The sequence below is a fragment of the Adiantum capillus-veneris genome, chromosome 24 (genome assembly GCF_014529385.1).
Source record: "Adiantum capillus-veneris isolate H3 chromosome 24, ASM1452938v2, whole genome shotgun sequence".
Taxonomy (NCBI): Eukaryota; Viridiplantae; Streptophyta; class Polypodiopsida; order Polypodiales; family Pteridaceae; genus Adiantum; species Adiantum capillus-veneris.
In genome coordinates, this window is record NC_140954.1 from 40,242,603 (window position 1) to 40,263,338 (window position 20,736).

Here is a 20,736-nt window from a genome sequence, read left to right on the forward strand (position 1 = left end):
TTTGCAGTGAACATTAGGTGTTCTTTTGAGTGTGCAAGGACTCAAAAATTAAAATGCACCCCCTCACACCCATTCCCTTCTCAAGGATTATTTGGGTGTTTTTTATGCCTCCCGTTCCGTGCCGTTCCCATTCCGGACCCCTGGCCGTTCCCCCGTTCCGCGAGGGTCCCCGTCGCCGTTCCCGTTCCACGTTCCGGGTAACTCTGGTCTATAGAGATTTATCGGACCGAAATGCTGCAGTCATTTCGTCTATCAGTTCCTGCACTTAAACAAGTCAAGTACAAATCAATATCATATTATCGGGAATTCCAAATCTTAAAGTCATTACAACATAATATTGTTAGCCCACAGTATCCCTGAAACCCAATAGGGACATCAGTGACTCTATTATCAAAAATCGGGGCAATCTGTTGACAAAGGAGCGGAGTGACTCTCCTCTTGTGCAAGCCCGTTGCACCAAATTCCGCCCAAGTTGAAATCGGGGTTCTATCGAAATAGACTATGCTAAACCGAATGCTTCAAGGTAAAGGTTCACAATCTCAGGAGTATATGCCATGTCCTCCTCCTCCATCCACTTCGCATCCAATCCGGGATAGTGAAGGAGTACGAGCAGAAGTGCGATGCGAGAGAGAGTGCGAGAAGAAGAGCACGACGATATGGTGAACTCGCTCTACTGTAATGTGTAGAGCATAGTGAGTTCTTATTAGGTTTTTACAAAAGAATATGTGTACATACCTGGCGGCCCGCCCACTTACCTGGGCGACCACATTGGGCTTTATACCCCAACAACCTCCCACTTAAAGTCCAATGTGGTACTTTAAGTGTGAGAGAAGCTACTATACAAGCTAATATACAAGAGATGTAGAGAAGTGATGTACTACCCTACACCTAACTGCTTGCGAAAATGCGCAAAGCTCTCTGAGGGAAGTCCTTTTGTAAGTAGATCAGCAGGCTGTGGTGTGAACTTTGACAAGCTAAAGTTGCTTATCCTCGAGCATTTCCCTGATGAAATGATACTTCACATCCACATGCTTTGTCTTTGAGTGATAAACTGGATTGCGAGCCAATTGTATAGCACTTTGACTATCACAATATAACACAGGCATCTCTTCTTTGATTCCCAATTCTGTTACTAGTCGATTAAGCCAAATTGATTCTTTGCATGCCTCTGATGCTGCAACATATTCAGCCTCTGTAGTAGACTGAGTAACACAATCTTGTAATCTAGAACGCCATGATACTGCTCCACCAGCCAATGTAAAGACATACCCTGACGTAGACCTTCGGTTGTCTAAGTCACCTGCATAATCTGAGTCTGTAAAACCCTTTACACTTAGCTCCTGACTCCCATAGCATATGCGCATACTCTTTGTAGCTTTCAGGTATCTCAATATTCCTTTCACTGCCTCCCAATGTTTCTTGCCTGGGTTTGACATGTATCGACTTACTACTCCCACTGCAAATGCAATGTCTGGGCGAGTAGCAATCATTGCATACATCAAACTACCCACTGCAAACGCATATGGAATCTTATCCATTTCAGCCTATTCTTCCTCAGACACAGGACAATCTCGTTTGCTAAGTTTCACATATGGTGGCAATGGAACACTCAATGCCTTTCCCTTCTCCATATTGAAACGTTGCAAAACCTTGTCAATATACTCTGTTTGAGACAACCAAATCAACTTCTTTGATCTGTCTCTTTCAATGCGCACACCAAGTATATGACTTGCCTCACCTATGTCTTTCATGTCAAACGATTTTGCCATCTTTGACTTCAAAGCTGAAATTTCTTCCAAGTGCTTGCCAGCAATCAACATGTCATCGACATACAAAATAAGGATCAGCCAACTACCATCCTTAGCCTTCTTTGTATATATACAGTGATCGAACTCACTACGTTTGTAGCCTTGAGAAAGCATAAACTTGTGGAATTTATGGTACCATGCCCTCGGTGATTGTTTTAAGCCATAAAGACTCTTTAACAACTGGCATACCCAATCTTCCTTTCCTTTCTCAACAAACCCTTCTGGCTGCTGCATGTAAATTTCCACATCTAAATCACCATGCAAGAACGCTGTCTTGACATCCATTTGGTGCAACACCAAATCTAATATGGCAACCAATGCAAGAAAGCATCTCAATGTAGTCATCTTGACCACCAGAGAGAAGACTTCATCAAAGTCAATGCCTTGTTCTTGCTTAAAGCCCTTGGCAACAAGCCTTGCTTTGTACTTTGGCTGACTATCATGAGCGGTGATCTTATACCTGTAAACCCATTTACAAGGTAGAGCCTTTTTGCCCTGTGGTAATTTAACTAGCTTCCATGTCGTGTTTTTATGCAGAGCTGTCATCTCTGACTGCATGGCCAATTGCCAATTCCCGGAGTCCTTCATTTGCACTGCTTCCTTGTAACATGAAGGCTCATTGCAATCAGTCAACATGGCATAGTTCATAGATGGAACAAACCTATCAGGAGGTCGCGTGATACGTCCAGATCTATGCACAATAGGTGGCTCAGGCTCAGCCACAACCTGTGGTTCCACTCTATCCTGTCCTTGCTCCTCTTGAGCCCTGACATTTTGTCTTGCACGTGCAGGTCCATCTTCTTGGAAGACAACTCTTCTAATCTCCTCAACCCTCTCTGGTTTAGAATGATATTTGGCTTCATTAAAGTGAACATCATTGTTGCGGATAACCTTTCTGGATTCGGGATCCCAAAGTCTGTACCCCATCTCACCAGAATTACCATAGCCTAGAAAGATGCACTTTCTACTCTTTGGCTCAAGTTTGTTCCTAAATTCCTTTGCAACGTGAGTGTATGCCTCACAGCCAAAGACTCTGAGATGCTTGTATGAGGGCACCTTGCCTGACCATACCATCTCTGCCACTAAATCCTTCTGCAAAACCTTGCTAGGAGATCTATTTATAAGATGAACAGTTGTTGATACAGCTTCAGCCCAAAACCCATTTGGCAGCTGTGCATTAGACAACATACTTCTTACCTTCTCTTGTATGGTCCTATTCATCCTCTCAACAACACCATTTTGAGGAGGATTGTAAGGAGCAGTAAGTTCACGTTTTATACCTTTTGACTCACAAAAGTCCTGAAAGGCCTTTGAAACATACTCTCCACCATTGTCAGTGCGTAAGCATTTAAGCTTCTTGCCACTATGATTCTCCACAAGTGTCACAAACGTTTTGAAAACACTAAACGCTTCATCCTTGTGCTTGAGAAAGTAAACCCATACTTTCCTCGAGTAATCATCTATAAATGTCATAAAGTAAGAAGCTCCCCCTAGAGATAGGTTTGGCATAGGTCCACACAAATCACTATGAACAAGTGTCAACTGTGTATCTCTTCTACTGCTTCTATGCTTATGTGGCTGCTATGTTTGCTTACCATACAGACAATGTTCACAGAATTCAAAATCATTAAATGAAAAGCCAGGCAAATAACCAGAACGAGACAAGATTTCCATTCCCTTCTTGGACATATGTCCTAACCGGCTATGCCACAAAGAAACGTTCGGCTGCTCGGTTACATTGATTACATTTTTAGAGACATTTGATACATAAATCATGTAAAGTCCTCCAGACTTTACTCCATGTGCTACTGTCATAGAACCCTTGGATATCTTCCACATGTTCTGTCCAAAAGTGGTGACGTAGCCAGCATGATCAAGTAAACCTGTGTTGATCAAGCTCTTTGTAATTGCGGGAACATGTCTCACATTCTTTAGCGTGAAAGAAGAGCCATTCTGAAACTTCAATTGAACATCTCAAACACCTAAGATCTCACATGTCTGCGCATTGCCTAGCCGAACATGATCTTTAGTGGTCACATAAGAGATAAACCACTCCTTGTTTGGAGACACATGAAGTGATGCCCCTGAGTCTATAATCCAATCACTCAATGCATTTCAACCAGATGCTGTAAGAAGAGCTAAGTCCATTGTATTCTTCAAAAAGTAGATGTCTCCTGACACTAGACTGTCATCTTCTACAACAGTGTTTGTCACATTTATTTCTTGAATCTTCACTGAGGACTTGTTCTTCTCACCATGGTCTTCAGCTTTCTCTTTGCCTTTTTCTGCTTTCCATTCTCTGCAGTCTCTTTTCATGTGACCCTTCTTGCCACAATGGTAGCATTCTATGTCACTCTTGCCTTTAGCACTGCGGGACTTGCTACGAGACTGATTCCTCTTTCCATCTTTGTACTTTTCTTTGGTCCTTCCCCTGACAACTAAGGCTGTTCCTTTGCCTTTGTCCATTGTCTTTCTATTGGTTTCTTCAGTAAGCAGACTTCCTTCTACACTTGCGAAAAGTGTCCCAACTTTCCAGCAATGTGATCAACAGGAACATAGCTCTAACAGGTTCATCAAACTTGACACCTTGAGCTGACAACGGACTATAGATTGTGTTGAATTCATTCAAATGATTGGACATAGGTGTCCCTTCTTTCATCTTCAAGTCAACAAGCTTCTTAAGCCAATATACCTGTGAAGCTGCACTCTGCTTCTCATAAAGATCACTCAGCTTTAACCATGCTTGATAAGCCGACATCTCGTCTGCTACATTGAAGTAAACGCTTTCTGCCAAAGTCAGCATAATGGTAGAAAGTGCCAATTCATCTATTTCGCTCCATTCATCTTCGTCCATATCTTCTGGTTTTATCCCCTGGAGCTTTATAGGTTTTATCTGCTTCTTTTGTACCAACACGTGCCAAATCTGCTTCTTCCACAATGGGAAATTGGTTCCATCCAGTTTCTTGATATTGTAAAGAGCAGTGTCCTGTGATCCAGCCATAGCTACGCTTCACAGTAGTTTACTTTCCTAGGAAAAATTCGGCAAAGTTTCCCCTGTAAACTGACCTCTGAACCAATATCAACCTGTCAAATAAACCAAGAAAGCTTCAGATTCTGTAGAAATTTCGGCAGAATCTCCTTTGTAAAATGGCTCTAGTGTACTCAAAAACAGACCAAAAACAGCTCAAAAAACCACTATCTCTCTAACACTGTAAGCTGTGGGTAAACCTGTCCTGCACCTATACTGTCTCTCACTGTCCTGTCACTGTCCTGTAAGCATAGACTGCGACAATGCCTCAACGGCAGTAAAGCAAAGATGCAATCCCAATTGTTTAACTCACAGTCAATACATCCTAGCTGCCCATCTAAGGATGCTCGAGGGATCGCTCCAAGACCTGTATCACCGAAAGGATCTCAATATTCGAGAATCCCCCAGCTCAATAAAACCTCACTCGACCCTCAACAAAGGCTGCAGTAAATCTGACAGTACATAAACTTCCCACAAAGTCATACATCCACAAATTTCCCAATGTATGTTGTAACCGCTACAGCGGTTGTTTGCTGCGTGACTCACAGCCAGCAAACCCTGAACAGACATACATCATCTCTGACAATACATCCCATGTGGAAGTACCTGCAATGTCAGGATGAAATCTGGAATATCAAGCAGCAAACACAAGCTACCTGATGAACTAGTGGATGTCGCCTACAATCTGTGTGTAGATGCGTCCGTGTCGTATGTGACACGTCTCCAAGAACTGTGAGCCATCCTTCGATGTGTAGACAGCCACAAATCAACACTCTGGGAGTGTCGATATCCTCAGCACCTGCAGTCGTAGGCCGAAACCCCAAATTTGCAGAGTCGGATCTGCACCCGCCGAGACCACGTAGTAAAAAATGGCCTGCGCAGAACTTTGTCGAAGCCGAACAGTGGCCGAGATGACCTCAGAATGAAATTTCACTCCAATCTGAGCTGGTGACTCTAGCCTATCGAATTGCCTATCCAATAGTCTTTGCCTATCGAATTTCACTCCAATCTGAGCTGGTGACTCTAGCCTCCTGCAGTGCTGTCCCGAGCCTCGATCTGAGCTCTGATACCAGTTGAAGGAGTACGAGCGGAAGTGCGACGCGAGAGAGAGTGCGAGAAGAAGAGCACGACGATATGGTAAACTCGCTCTACTATAATGTGTAGAGCATAGTGAGTTCTTATTAGGTTTTTACAAAAGAATATGTGTACATACCTGGCGGCCGCCCACTTACCTGGGCGACCACATTGGGCTTTATACCCCAACAGATAGTTCTTGAATTTAACCAAGAACCGCCTTATCGCTTTACTTTTTATCTTTCTATCTTTATTGCCAATATCTGTTCTTGAACAAGTATCTCTTCGCTTTCTTCCACTTTGGGTTGCTCATCTGGATCCCCATTATCGGGCACATCGCCTTCAAAAGGCTTCAGAAGACTCACATGAAAAGCAATGTGAATCCTCCAAGTATCGGGCAAGTTGAGGCTAAAGGAGACATCATTTATCTTTTTGGTTATCTGGAAAGGTCCATAGTATCGCATGCTAAGCTTTGGAAAAAGCAGCTCCTTTCGCTTTTTCTTTCTCAGGTGTGCCTTCTCAAAACGTAAGAGCACCCAATCGTTCTCCTTTAATTTCAAATCGCGACGATGTCGATCTGCTGCCTTTTTGTGTCTTTCCTGAGATTTTTGTAAAGCCTCCCGAATCTTGGCAAAAGCTCTGTCCAAGTCCCTCGTATACTGGTCAACTTCAAAAATCTTATCTTTCGTGCTTAAGAAGGGTGGAACCTTCGAAGCACCCTCAATAATCGCAAATGGCGCCTTCCCCGTCGAAGAGTGAATCGTATTATTGTAGGCAAATTCAACCAAGGACAAATACTTTTCCCATTGAATCTTCTTATCCGAGATGTAAGACTTCAATAAATCTAGTACGACTGAATTTGCAATCTCAGATTGCCCGTCTGTTTGCGGGTGGAAAGATGACGAGAACTGCAACCGCGTGCTGATGTTCTCCCAAATAGCCTTCCAAAACAAACTCATGAATTGGGGATCTTTGTCAGAGACAATTGTCTCAAGCATGCCATGTAATCTGAATATTTGGGCAATGAACAGTCTCGCTAAGTGATCCGGCTTGACTGTCTTCTTCACCGGAATGAAATGAGCTTGCTTGCTAAATCTGTCAATAACAATCCAGATACCATCGTGCCCACTCTGTGTCTTCGGGAGATCAAAAATGAAATCCATAGCAATACTTTCCCAAGGGCGGGTGGGTATGGGTAAAGGATGTAACAATCCATGTGCTTTATGCCTGTCAAACTTAACCTTCTGGCATACCAAGCAACTACATACAAAATTGTCCACATCCTTCTTGAGTCTCGGCCAAAAGAAGTATTTCTCCACACCTTTCAAGGTGGTATCAATGCCGCGGTGACCCGTAAACGGTGGACAGTGACATTCGGTTAGAACCTTTTCCCTCAACAACTATGTAACGCACAACATCGTTTTCTTCATCAAGTAGCCATTCCGAATGGAATATCCTGCTACTACCTCCCCATTCTGTATTCGATCGAATATATCTGCAAAATCTGGATCTGTGTCATACTGATCGACCATATCCTCAAAGCTTCTATGATGTATAGCGGAAATAGCCAAGACCAACAGCTTTCGGGACAAAGCATTTGCCACCAAGTTCTTCTGTCCCTGCACATGGACAATCTGGAAGTGAAATGTGACAAGATGTTCGCCCACCGCATCTGCTTTTCTAATAGCTGCTTCTGTGACAAGAAGTAGCACAAACTCTGATGATCTATGAAGACTGTAAAATCGGCTTCCAGTAGATAATGTCGCCACTGAGTAAGAGCATGGATAACTGCCAAAATCTCTTTCTCATATATCTGTGTTGTCAGTTCCGGCCTTGAAAACAATTGGCTCTCAAAGGCAATGACATGGCCTTCTTGCCTTAAGACCGCACCCAGACTACGACCACAAGCATCACAATATACTTCGAATGACTTCTACAAATCCGGCAAAGTCAAAACTGGTCCTGTAGTCAATTTCTCATTCAATTTTGAAAGGCAGTCACCATTGTGGGTCCCCACAAGAAAGGGACTCCTTTTTGTGTCAAAATATGCAAAGGGAAAGCAACCTCTGCAAACTTTCTAATGAACCGTCGGTAGTAAGAACATAAGCCCAAGAAGCTTCTAACTTCATGGACATTCTTCAAATCGGGCCAATCACGTATAGTCTCAATCTTGGCTGGGTCCATCTGCACTCTTGGTGCTGAGACAATGTGTCCCAAAAAGTGTATCTCTGGTAAGAAAAATTCACTCTTCTTTGCATTAATCACCAACTTGCGATCTCGCAATGCCTGAAATACCTGTAGCAGATGTTCTCTATGTTCTGCCTCATCCTTGGAGAAGACAATAATGTCATCAAAGAAAGTGCCAAAAAAAGAACTGTACTCTCCGACAATCCTGTCCATCATTCGGTTAAAAGTCACTGGAGCATTGGTAAGGCCAAAAGGCATCACCAAAAATTCAAATAAATCGAAGGTCGTCCGAAAAGTTTTCTTGTAGACATCTCTCGGCGCGATTCGGACCTGATGATATCCGCTCTTCAAATCGATCCTGCTGAAACAAGAGGATCCCTGTAGTCGGTCTAGAATATCATCGACCCTAGGAATCGGAAATTTGTTCTTGATGGTGATTTTATTGAGAGCTCTATAATCAATGCACATTCTCCAAGATCCGTCTTTCTTCAAAACTGTTACGAGACTGGGCACCCACCTGTTGTAGTCGTTAGCTGCAATTGGGATAGCTGGCGTAATGGTTAATTATGTGCTGTCTATTTATTTTACTAATTGAGTTGATGATGATTTTGTAGAGTGGAATGCGGGGAGTTGATGAAGAGGCGACGGCAATTACTCTTGGCCATTTTATATTTGCACAGTATCTAAGAACATCATTTCAATAAGCCACTATGTCTCTGTAAATAGTTGTAGTGGGAACTCCCCTTATGGGTCATGCAAGAACTAATGAGCTTCACTCATTTACAAAAGTGAAGTGCTTGTAAAAAGAGGGGCCTCAATTTTTGGCACCTTAAACTCAAAAATAATATATTAAATACCAACTCCACAAGAGAGGTGCCGTGGAGTTTGGGACTAGATTTAGGCCTTTCTCTTGCAGATTCTCCTCTCTACTCTCTTATGCTGTGTACTCTCTAATCTAGTCTCCATCCCTTACACATCTCTTACACTCTCTTACAAGCATGTCTATGTCAATTCTATGTTTACTGTGTGTGTGTGTGTCGTAGTCTAGGTGTAAGTGTGTGTGCTTGGAAATTGGAAGAAGAGGTGGATAGGTTGATGGTGATGCTTGGGAGCTTGTGTTGAATAGTTTAAGCGGTCGATCTCCCCCTCTTCTCCCAACTGTGGTATCAGAGCAAACAGGTTCGAGTTAATTGGCATCAGATTTCAATTGCAAGAAGGTAATTTCTCGAATCGACAACCTCGAAATTGCAATTTATGAAATTTGCAATACAAAGACTCAAGAATTTGTGGAAATTCAAAGCTGAATCGGTCGAATTTGCAAAAAAAAAATTGCTTGGTCGTTAATCGACGACGAAGCGGCTTCCAGTTTTGGTTTCATGATTATCAAAATACGGTATGTCGAGTCTCAAACTCCAAATTTAAAGCCTAGTAAGTGCATATTGTGAAGGCGAGAAAGAGAGCAGGGGTCGAAGAAAAACAGAAGAACTTGAAATTTAGAAGAGTCTTGATTCAACAAGATTGGCACTCGAGGTCGAAGATTTACAACATCGACTTCGTAAGCTAAAGCAAAATTGTCGGAATCAATTAATGAAGAGGTGATATGATTGACACGGTATGCGTTTCTGAACTCGGGGCTTCACCGTCGCTCGTAAGGATTTAATTCCTGCATCGGATTGAATTTCTCGACACGCTGTGGGAAACCTACCTTACACACAAAAAGGCTACATTCCCGACTACTACAGAAACGAGCACAGTCAGGCCATAAAGATTCGCCCTGGTGCCCGGAGTACTTTTGCCTTCTTGCACTCGGGCCGAAACTGTCTGCTGCAATCACCATGTGCAACTCTTCCTTGGCGCTGTTGTTCTCAGCCTGAGAGCTCACTGTCTTCAACTTTTGCCATGCAATTGCAATTCACACCTTTTAATTCAAAGTGTGGCCATTAAGAAAGCCTCAAAACTTTACGTGTTTAAAAAGTGAGGCCATTAAGCTTCAAGCCTCCAAACTTTACCTGTTTAAAAAGTGAGGCCATTAAGCTTCAAAAAAAAAGTGTGGCCATTGAACATTAAGCTTCAAAGACAATCCTTACAAAGTTTGGCCAACTCAAGGGTTGAAGTGCATAAGAAGGTGGTCACTCCGTCCTAAGCCGGCAACCGAGCATCAAAAATAAATAAATGAACAATACTTGCTCCATTGGCCTAGCGGTACAGGAAACTCGAAAATAACATTCAATTTAATTGGACGGTGAAATTACCGAATGTAATACCATTAATTTTGGGAATACGAGAGATCGGGCGCCACAAAATTTGACCGGCTCGCAGACGCACAGTCAGACCGTCCATTTTTCTGGCAATTTCCTAGCACCTCGCCATTCCGGACTGGACGCCACCGCTATTTCTCAACTAAGTACATTACATTTCTGTTATTTATTTTACTCTTTTATTCTGCATATTGCATCTGTGAATATCACCAAATAGCCTTTTTAAGCATACCATTTAAATATTTATTAAAATATATATTAGAAAAAAAAATTAAAAAGAGAAAAAAATAATAAAATATAAAAATATAAAAACCACGTAATCATGGCACACCTTCCTCAGGCACCCACGATTACGGAACAACTTCAAAATCTGCAACAATCACTCACATATGAACGCATGCGAAGGCAAGAACTTGAAAATAAATTATTGCATTCTGCACGCACCGAATCTGCATCGGCACCCAAGAAAAACAAAATTAGGAGAAAAGCCTTCACTTTCAAGGATTTGGATGGCACTAAAGATGCTAGCACGGTTCTAGCATGGGTTAGTCAACTAGATGACTATTTTCATGATGAAGACTTTCTCAAGCGTGAAATGGTAAAGTGTGCATCAAATCATCTCACTAGCAGCACTGCATTGTGGTGGAACGCCACCAAACAACATGGAAAAAGACCACGCACCTGGCATGCATTTAAAAAAGTGTTTTTACCCCAATTTTTGCCCACACAGTACAAAGCGAAAGCACGACGTCAGTGGGATTTAATTCGACAGGGTAGAAATGAAGATGTATAGGGTTACACTGACCATTTTTGGAATTGTTTAATTCAATTGCAAGCTATTGAACATGTTAGTCGCAGGAAATTGAAGTGAAAGTACATATCAGGCTTGGCACTACAAATTAGTGCTGAGGTAGATATGTTCGAACCAGATTCTCTGTCAAAGGCTATTAATTTGGCTCTCAATGCAGAAAAGAAGAAAGGTGGACATTCCTCTCACACTGATTAACCTGCTAACACTAACTGCAACAAGAGACCTCCTTTCTCTGCTAACTTTGACAGAAATAAACACCAAAGCCGTACTTTTTTTAAAAGACGTAGATTCGGCAATCCTTCTACAACTGCTCAACCTCATACGAGCAACAACAACAACAACACCCAGCAACAAAGCAACCAAAATTCTTTCAACCAACATTCTCCTCCAAATTCTAATGGTAACAAAAAGGTGAAGTGTTTTAAATGTTTTCAGTATGGTCAGTATGTAGATAAGTGTCCAAATGGTCATGCTAAGGGCAATGGTCAATCCAATGGCCATTCCAATGGAGTCAACAGAAATTCAAGTCAAAAACCCTTCAACAACAACCGCTCCAATGGAGCTACTCTTAACCTCATCGAAGATGCTACACCCGACGACAATGACGTGGAAGCTAACTACGGTGAGGGATATGATCCTGATTATGATAACGATGACAACCCATCCTCAGGTACTCCTATATCTCCTCACACTTTGTTTAAAGTGCAAGGCACTGTTAAGGGTGAAAATGTCACCATTTTGTTAGATGATGGTAGTAGCCATGATTTCATTTCCACACGATTGGCACAGCAACTATCACTCTCTGAAATCTCATCCCCTCACAAGGTCAAAACTGTTTTTAATAATCAACGTTTTAATTGTAAAACTCAAGTCACTGTTGAAGTTTGCATTGGTGAATTCACACAAGCACGTACATTTTTAGTAGCACCATTGCATGGTCTTGATATGATTTTGGGAATGCCATTTCGTCATGAATTTGACTCGTTGATTAATTATAAAACACGTACAATGTCTCTTACTCATAATAATAAAAATATCTCCATCCAAGCAACACTGACACATCAAAAATTTCCACTCCTCTCTCACACTCAAGCAAAAAGAGCGATTCGAAAACAAGGGAAAACCTATCTAGTATTGGTAAATCAAATTTCTGCTGAAACTGAAACTTCACGTAATTCCACACACGATGAATTTCTCTCACAATTTAAAGATTGTTTCATGCATGATTTGCCACCTGGAATTCCACCATCACGCCCAGAAGACCACAAAATTGACATCATACTGGGTAGTGAACCTCCTTATAGAGCACCTTATCGTGTAAATCCTACCGCACACAGGGAAATACAAACTCAAGTCACTGATTTACTTGACCGAGGCCTAATCCGACCTAGTAGTTCACCATACGGAGCTCCGATACTTCTTGTCAAGAAGAAAAATGGAACCTTTCGTATGTGTATCGACTATAGGGCTTTAAACAAGATCACCATTAAGAATAGGTTTCCTATTCCTAGAGTGGATGATCTATTAGACAAACTGAAAAGGGCAAACATCTTTAGAAAAATTGACCTCAAATCAAGGTACCATCAAGTTAAAATGTTTGAATATGATGTCTACAAAACTGGACACTAAACTGGACACTATGAATTCCTCGTCATGCCATTTGGTTTGACAAATGCACCAGCCACATTCACACGCATGATGAATCGAATTTTCATTGACCATCAAGATTTTGTGATTGTATTTTTTGATGACATTTTGGTATTCAGTAAATCTGAAGAAGAGCATAAACAACATTTAACACGTGTATTTGATCTGCTTGCACAAAATCACTTGTATTTGAATCCTGAAAAGAGTTCATTTTTCCAATCTGAAATTGAATATTTGGGACACAATGTATCGGGTAAGGGAATACATGTTGATCCAAGGAAAATTGAAGCCATTCAATCATGGCATAGACCCAAAAACTTGCATAAGCTACGATCTTTTATCGGTCTTTGTAGCTATTACAGGAAATTTGTTCGTAATTTTGCTTACAAATCACATTATTTGACTCTTCTGTTGAAGAAAAACACACCTTATGAATGGACTGATTTGCAAGAAAACTCATTTAATGCACTTAAACATGCTTTGACTAATGCACCTGTATTGCAATTGCCTGATTTTGAAAGACCATTCTTTGTGGTAGTCACTGATGCTAGTGAAAAAGGTATCGGTGCAGTCCTTATGCAAGATAACCATCCAATTGCTTTCGAAAGTCGTAAATTCAAACCGTCTGAAGCAAAGTTTAGTACTTATGATAAAGAGTTGACTGGCACATGCATTGAAAATTTGGAAACACTATGTAATGGGTACTGATTTGATCATTAAAACTGATCAACAAAGTATCAAATATTTACTTTCTCAGCCCTTAATAGATGATAGACATATTAAGTGGGCCGCTTTTATTCAAAGTTTTCAGCCCAACATTCAATACCAACCTGGTAAAGAAAACGTTGTAGCTGATTGTTTGAGTAGAAGACCCTCACTTAATCATCTATCAACCATTACGGAAACTTCATTTGACACTATGCCTGACACTTATGCACATGATGATGACTTCAAAACGACATGGCTCCACATGCTTGATAATTCCGTACACACATTCCTCGAATATACTATTCAAGAAAACTTCCTTTATTTCAAACAAAAATTGTGTGTGACTAAACCTTTCTGTACATTAATTATTCAAGAATTGCACAAAACCACCTTATGCTGAACATAGAGGATTTGCTGCAACTTTTCAAAATTTACGTCGTGATTTCTATTGGCCTACTATGAGAATGGATGTTAAACAGTATGTTTCAACTTGTTTGATTTGTAAAAAAATCAAAGCGGCTACAGGTAAGAAATTAGCAAATTTCGGATCCTTCGCAAGGTTGATCATCATCTTTGTCGCATCGTCAACCAATTGTCGACGTTCCATTTCTTCAATCTCCGCCTGAGTAGGCCGAGGCGGGCCGTACTCTTCGTGAGAATCTTCTTTGTAATCTCTTCCCACATCCCCAGATGCAGAGGAAGTCGACTGCTCGTTGTAGGAATCCATAAGTGTCGCGAGAAAAGGATCTGTGATCCCGGTAGAAGAGAAATGGGCCGCGCTCAGATACCACTATAACAAACTTGGACACTCCAAGTCAAGATTCTACCGCGACACAGCAGAGATTCGCTTCAAAACAGTTCACACTTGATTCGACACGGCGCGGCGAAGTTCCGTGCCTAGAGATATTGGCGCCAAAGACTGCCGCCCCTTTCGGTATTTCTTTTTGTATTAATCTGTGTTCAAAGTACAAGAGAGTGGAAGGGTTCTCACTCTTAGACTCTGCATCCAGATGATCTGAGGAGTGAGGGCCCTGCCCACGTATTTAAAGGTTACAAGGGATGCCCAAAAGCAGAGCCCCAAAAGCTGTCAACTTTTAAAAGCTCTTAAATAAAGCAACCGAGCCAAAAGCTTCAAAATCAGCCAGCATATTTTCAGCCCTGCGTTAAAGCAGTTTTCCGTACGTTTGCCACGTCAGCAGGTCAGCGCAAAAAGCGCTGCAAATCACGGAAGTCCGTACGGTATGCCACGTTAGTAAGTTCAGCGTGAATTTCGAAAATCTGCCACGTAAGCCTCCTGCGTTTTCCCGGGCCTGTAGCCTGCTAAATGTGTCCGGGCATGCCACGTCACCAGTTTGTAACATCGCCGCAACAGCAGATCCCCAACAGAGCATCTAGCATTTTCAATTTTCAGCCTTGACGCCGTCATCATCGACACCATCGTCGTTATCGTAGTCCCTATCTCGATGACGACACCTTCGTTGGACTTGACGACGACACCGTCGCCGTCATTATCATAGTCTCCATCGTCGTCATTGACATTGTCATCATCAAGTACCACAGCATCTAGACCATTGTACTAGATTTGTGCAATCTATAGCATAGACCTCTCTCGCCATAGAGAGGGGGCCCCTTGGAGGGGGGTTTCTGGTGTCGTATTCTTCTCTCTCTCTCTCTCATTCTCAACACGTTCATTCACAGTAGCATTCACTTTGTTTGTGATCATTGCACTTGCACTCTCTCTAAGAAGAATGGAAGGTTCTCCCTTCCGTAAGTAAAAGGAACCCTTGAGCACAGTTCGGAGCACTCATCTTGAGCACTATCAACATTCACTTTCGTTGGACCTTACAGATGTGGATACCAACTAATCTGTCAGTTATTTTCAGAACTACACAACCTCTTGAGGAACCAGCATAACATTCATATTTAGCAAAAGAAAGCTGTTCTTCAGAGAGGACACTGCTTGCTCCACTTTCCCATGTGAAATTATGGGTAGCATTGAATTACAATTTGATTCGCCAAGAGCAGGAAACGAGATGAGCATAACTCACTTGTCACAAATTCACACTAAAAAAAATCAAAAATTTACATCGATTAACAGTCAACCAAATCTTAAAATTTACCAAAACCAGAGATGAATTCATACCAATTGCAAGAGCCTCATGCTCGATCTCCAAAAATTTACATGGAGACAGTCCTCCTAACAGCTTGTACACACTAATGTCGTAATGGGGATACGAAACAAGATGTTGAACCTTTACGTTTGCTTGACCAATTTTTAAAACAAGACTCTCTTCTAGAATTTGCTCGTCTTTAGGACAAAAGACGGCATGGAAATGTGTGACGCCAAATATGTCTCCTAAAAATGTGAAGATCTTGATAAATTGGTCATTGTCAAAGAGCTTCACAATATAGGAGAAGCAATCTACTTGCAAAGAGCCACGTCCATCCATCATCTCTAGGATTTTCAGAGAAATAAAAGCCTTCACGTCCGAGGCAAACCTTCATATATAAAATAAGTCACAAAAATTAGTACTAGAGAATCGATACACATCTATCTATCACCTCTTAGATTTTTTGAGAGATAAAAGCTTTCAATTTCCAAGATAAACTTCAACTATAAAATAAGTCACAATAAACAATATTATAGAGACATGGCGATCGATACCTACATATGAAGCATATGTGCAAAAAAATAACCACCTATAAGAGCAAGAAGCTGTTAGCTTTCTCCAACAATGGCTTGTTTGCCTTGTTGAAGGACTATCTCTGACACATGAAACATGTGAGCTTTGAGAGAGAGAGAGAGAGAGAGAGAGTATTTTGCAAAAAAACTAACAAAGAAGACAGATGATGAATGAGGCAAACCTACAAAGTACAAATAGCTTGGACAAACAGAAACAGAAAGATGGTGTTCGATTATCTATACACACACTTCAAGGATTCATCTTCAAAAGATGCAAATGCTGAAACTTCTCATTTGGGATAGAGATCGTCAAGCCAAGGAGACTCCACAGACTGTTCAATAAATTACTGTCAAACTCCTTGCATGGCTTGCAAGAAGATGGCATCATCATGCATTCAAACGATATAAGAAGAAATAAAGAAGAGACTCTCCATTAAGAGCTCAGTTCTCTAGAGACCACTATTGGCATGGCTTTTCAACAAGAAGGAAGGGTGCATGTGAAGCAAATTTCAGCTTTGTGCTAGGAAACTTCACATGTTTCTTCTTTTGCAGCTTAAACGAAAGCAGGGAAAAATGGTCATTTGTAGACTTTCTTTGACAAGCGATCTCCAAACTCTAATGTGATTCATGCACAAGTAGCAAGCTTAAAGATCAAAGTTATGCAATTTCGTAAGTTGGATCTCTCTCTCTCTCTCTCTCTCTCTCTCTCTCTCTCACATTCAAAGAAGAACACTCTTTGCACCTTATGTATCCTCATGATTGTGAGCTGCTTTCATCTAATAGTAACATTGGAGTAGAAGGCCAATCTAACACCCCTCAATGTGACGATAGTTTGCTCAGCCACTCTTACATGTCAGTTCTGAGCTTACTAAGAGGTCATAGGAGAACCTGACCAAGATGCTGGACACTAGGATTTTTGAGAGTGCCAACAGATTCTCTCCTCTAAGCACTTGTGGTCGTTAGCACTGTGCTTGGACATGCTCCTCAACCTCTTCTTCAGAAGTTTCTCATTACCAACAATTTTCTTGCTTGCACATTGATGGCATTCATTATCAAAAGTTGAGTAACTGCTTCCACATCAACAACTCATTGATGACTGCCCATTGACCTTGTGTCTTGGTAAATTGGCTTAGGCGATATTTTTTAGACAGCTTGGTGCAGAATTTGGAAAACCCAGATAAATGACTGTACTTAGATCGCAAGAAGCTTCGGGAGCTTGATTGACAACAGCGAATTCACAATTGCTCTTGAGTCTCACGGCCTATAAAATACACCAGGCATGCGGTGGGTGACTTGGAGACTTTGCGGTTGTAGAATGAAACGGCGTTGACTTTCTTGAGTGGCTACGAAAAGTTGGGAGCAAGCAAGGTTCGAAGCATGTCTGCTTGCGTTGCTTGCAAAAAGGCAGTGCGTCGAAGTTGCAACAAGACGAGACATTGCAATGGTAAAAAAAAACAGTGAGATTTTGTGTCTTGAAACTAAAAACACCAACACAGCTCAAATAACCAATCTACAGTACGTCTCGAAAGGCCAAGTTGAGAAGCCACGTAAAAGATTTGAGAGCACCAACATACCTTTTTTAGCGTTTTTGAAGAACGTGTAGTCTGCCAACGTTTTTTGCTTCTAAATTAACCCTAGCATTTTTAGGTCAGATCAATTCTAGTGTTTCTGTTCTAGTACAGCAAGTCAGCCCTAACGCTAATCTGTATAGCGAATCAGCCTCATGTTTTCAATTTCAGCCCTTCCTGTCACTGAAGACCGGCTTAGATCTGCTTTTACAATCTCTTTTTTTGCGGTCTAGTACTTCAACATCCCATCGAGCCTCTCTTCAACCGTTCCCTCATTGGCATCAAGTGCCTCGAACTTGCAACAAGACAAGATGTTGCAATGGTAAAAAAAACAATGAGATTTTATGTCTTGACGCTAAAAACACAAACACGGCTCAAATAACCAATCTACAGTACGTCTCAAAAGGCCAAGTACTATAATAGACTTGGGCACCCCAAGTCGAGAATCTTGGACGACACATGAGTAAATCACTTAAAAATACTTCACACTTTAATCGCAGTTCAATTGAGTCGACACGGCCCGATGTAATTCCGTGCCCAGAAAGATTGGCCCTTTTATATTAATGCTTGAGCAAAGTTACAAAGCCCGCGGGTCCTCTGTGCTCGAAAGCTCGTCAGCAATATGAGCCAGAGAGTGGCCTTGGGGTCATATTTAAAGGCCTTGAGGGCTCTCTAAAACAATTACAATTAAAATCTTCAAACTCAAAAGCTTCTAGTCCCAAAAGCTCCCAGTACAAAACGCACAAGTTCGTATATTGTGGCATGATCATTGTCAGTGCAAAACACGGGGTTCCGTATGGAATGCCACGTCAGCAATTAGCGCAAATTGCGATGTCCGTACAACCTGTTCGCCAGTCCTTTTTTTAATCCATAGTGTCCCTTGGGGCCCTATCGGCAGGTGTCTATAAGTTGGAACAACTTATAGTATTAGGTCATGCCACGTAATAATTTTGTGATACCTCCCTCTTGAAAGAATTGTAATTGCCCTCGATTACGCCTACCAAAACAGACATAAGTCATAAACTAGTTCAGTAGACATTGACTCTGAGTACCGACGCACTAGACAACGCAAATCTAGCACTTGCACAAAGACAACTCATTCAGTGCACATTCATATCATATTCAAATCAAATCACATAAAATTTTATCCAATTCTAAGACCATGATTCTTGGCAACGTATTTAGCAATTGCATCTAGATCCACACTGAACCTCACTGATGTCGGATTAACTAATTCTTATTGCGATCATGTCTATAGAATTTCAAGACCGAAATGCTACACTCATTTTGTCAATCATTCCATATTTCAGTCCTGCACTCAAACAAAATCACATGAAAGTACATATCAATTAGATTCAATTGCCCGAGATACATTTCTTGGGACACATCATCTCAGTAGAAGGAGTACATATGGATCTGGCCAAAATTGAGACTATTCGCGATTGGCTTGACTTAAAGAATATTCATGAAGTTCGAAGCTTTCTTGGCTTGTGTTCTTATTACCAGCGGTTCATTCGAAAATTTGCAGAGATATCTTCTCCTTTGCATTTATTAACTCATTAAGGAGTCCCTTTCACGTGGGGACCGACAGAGATTACCGCTTTTCACACTCTCAAAGAGAAATTGACTACCAAACCAAGGTTGGCGTTGCTAGAGTTGCAAAAGCCATTTGAAGTTTATTGTGATGCTTGTGGTCGTAGTCTGGGCGTAGTTTTGATGCAAGAAGGCCATGTCATTGCTTACGAGAGCAGGATGTTTTCACGTCTAGAGATGGTAGCACAGATTTGTGAGAGAGAGGTATTGGCAGTTATCCATGTTCTTACATAGTGGCGACACTACTTACTTGGAGCTGATTGTACAGTCTTTACTGATCATCAGAGTATACGCTACTTCTTGTTGCAGAAGCAGCTTTCGAAAAATAGTCCATGTACAAGGACAAAAGAACTTAGTGACAGATGCGTTGTCTCGGAAGCCCTAAGTTCTAGCTATTTCCGCAATCCATCATCGAAGTTTTGAGGACATGGTAGTTGAGAGCTTTTATGGAAGAGCTTGTGTAATGAGTACTAACTAAGACATTCTTGAAAGAAGCCCAACAAATAGGACCGTCACAGAAAAACATGCAAATTCTTCAAATTAGACTTAGTTGAAAACTTAAACCTTTCTGATACAAATTATGACTACTTCTAGCTATTGAAAAGAAAGAAGGGTCGAAAAGACGTACCTGAGAGTCATCAACATTGTTGGTTGAAGCTGAGAAAGAAGTAAAAATAGTTTTCATTTTGGTAGTAAGGTCAATGTTTCAGATCAACACCCCCCTCAAGGTGAAAGATCCTAAGGTTAGATTGGTGCTAACCACACCCATCATTTTGTATAGCAGGGTTGTTGCCAAGCACTGAGGTCCTTAAATAAGGCTACTTGCTACACTCAAAAGATCATCAACAATAGTGTGTAATTGAGTGCTCGTGATCCCTTACTAGAATCACTGCACAAGAAACCCTCGATCCAAAGGACCCAAATTAAGATGTTATTTTTTTTTTTTTAAAGTATTAAGGAAAACAATTATGGATTGAAAACATGCATTCTACAAAATTATGTTCTATAACTTATTCACAACCAACAAAAACTAAAAGGAAACAAGCAAAAAGACACACAATAAAAAACAAAACACAATAAATAAATAAATCAAGACATAAAATTAAAAAATAAAAGATAAACATTACTCACATAACTCAAAAAAAAAAAAGAACAGAAACTCTACAAATCGATCATAATAAAGCTATTATTTATAAAAAACTTTATTAAAAAAAAAGTAATACACACATAAAATCACATCAACGCATAAATATAAGATCGGTAGCTATTGGGATATGCCAAAGGAAATGAAGAAGCACATGGTGATGGCGTTGAAGTTCGTGGAGAGAGCTCTAAAAATGACTTCTGTATTTTTGCCAGTGAGTTTTTGGA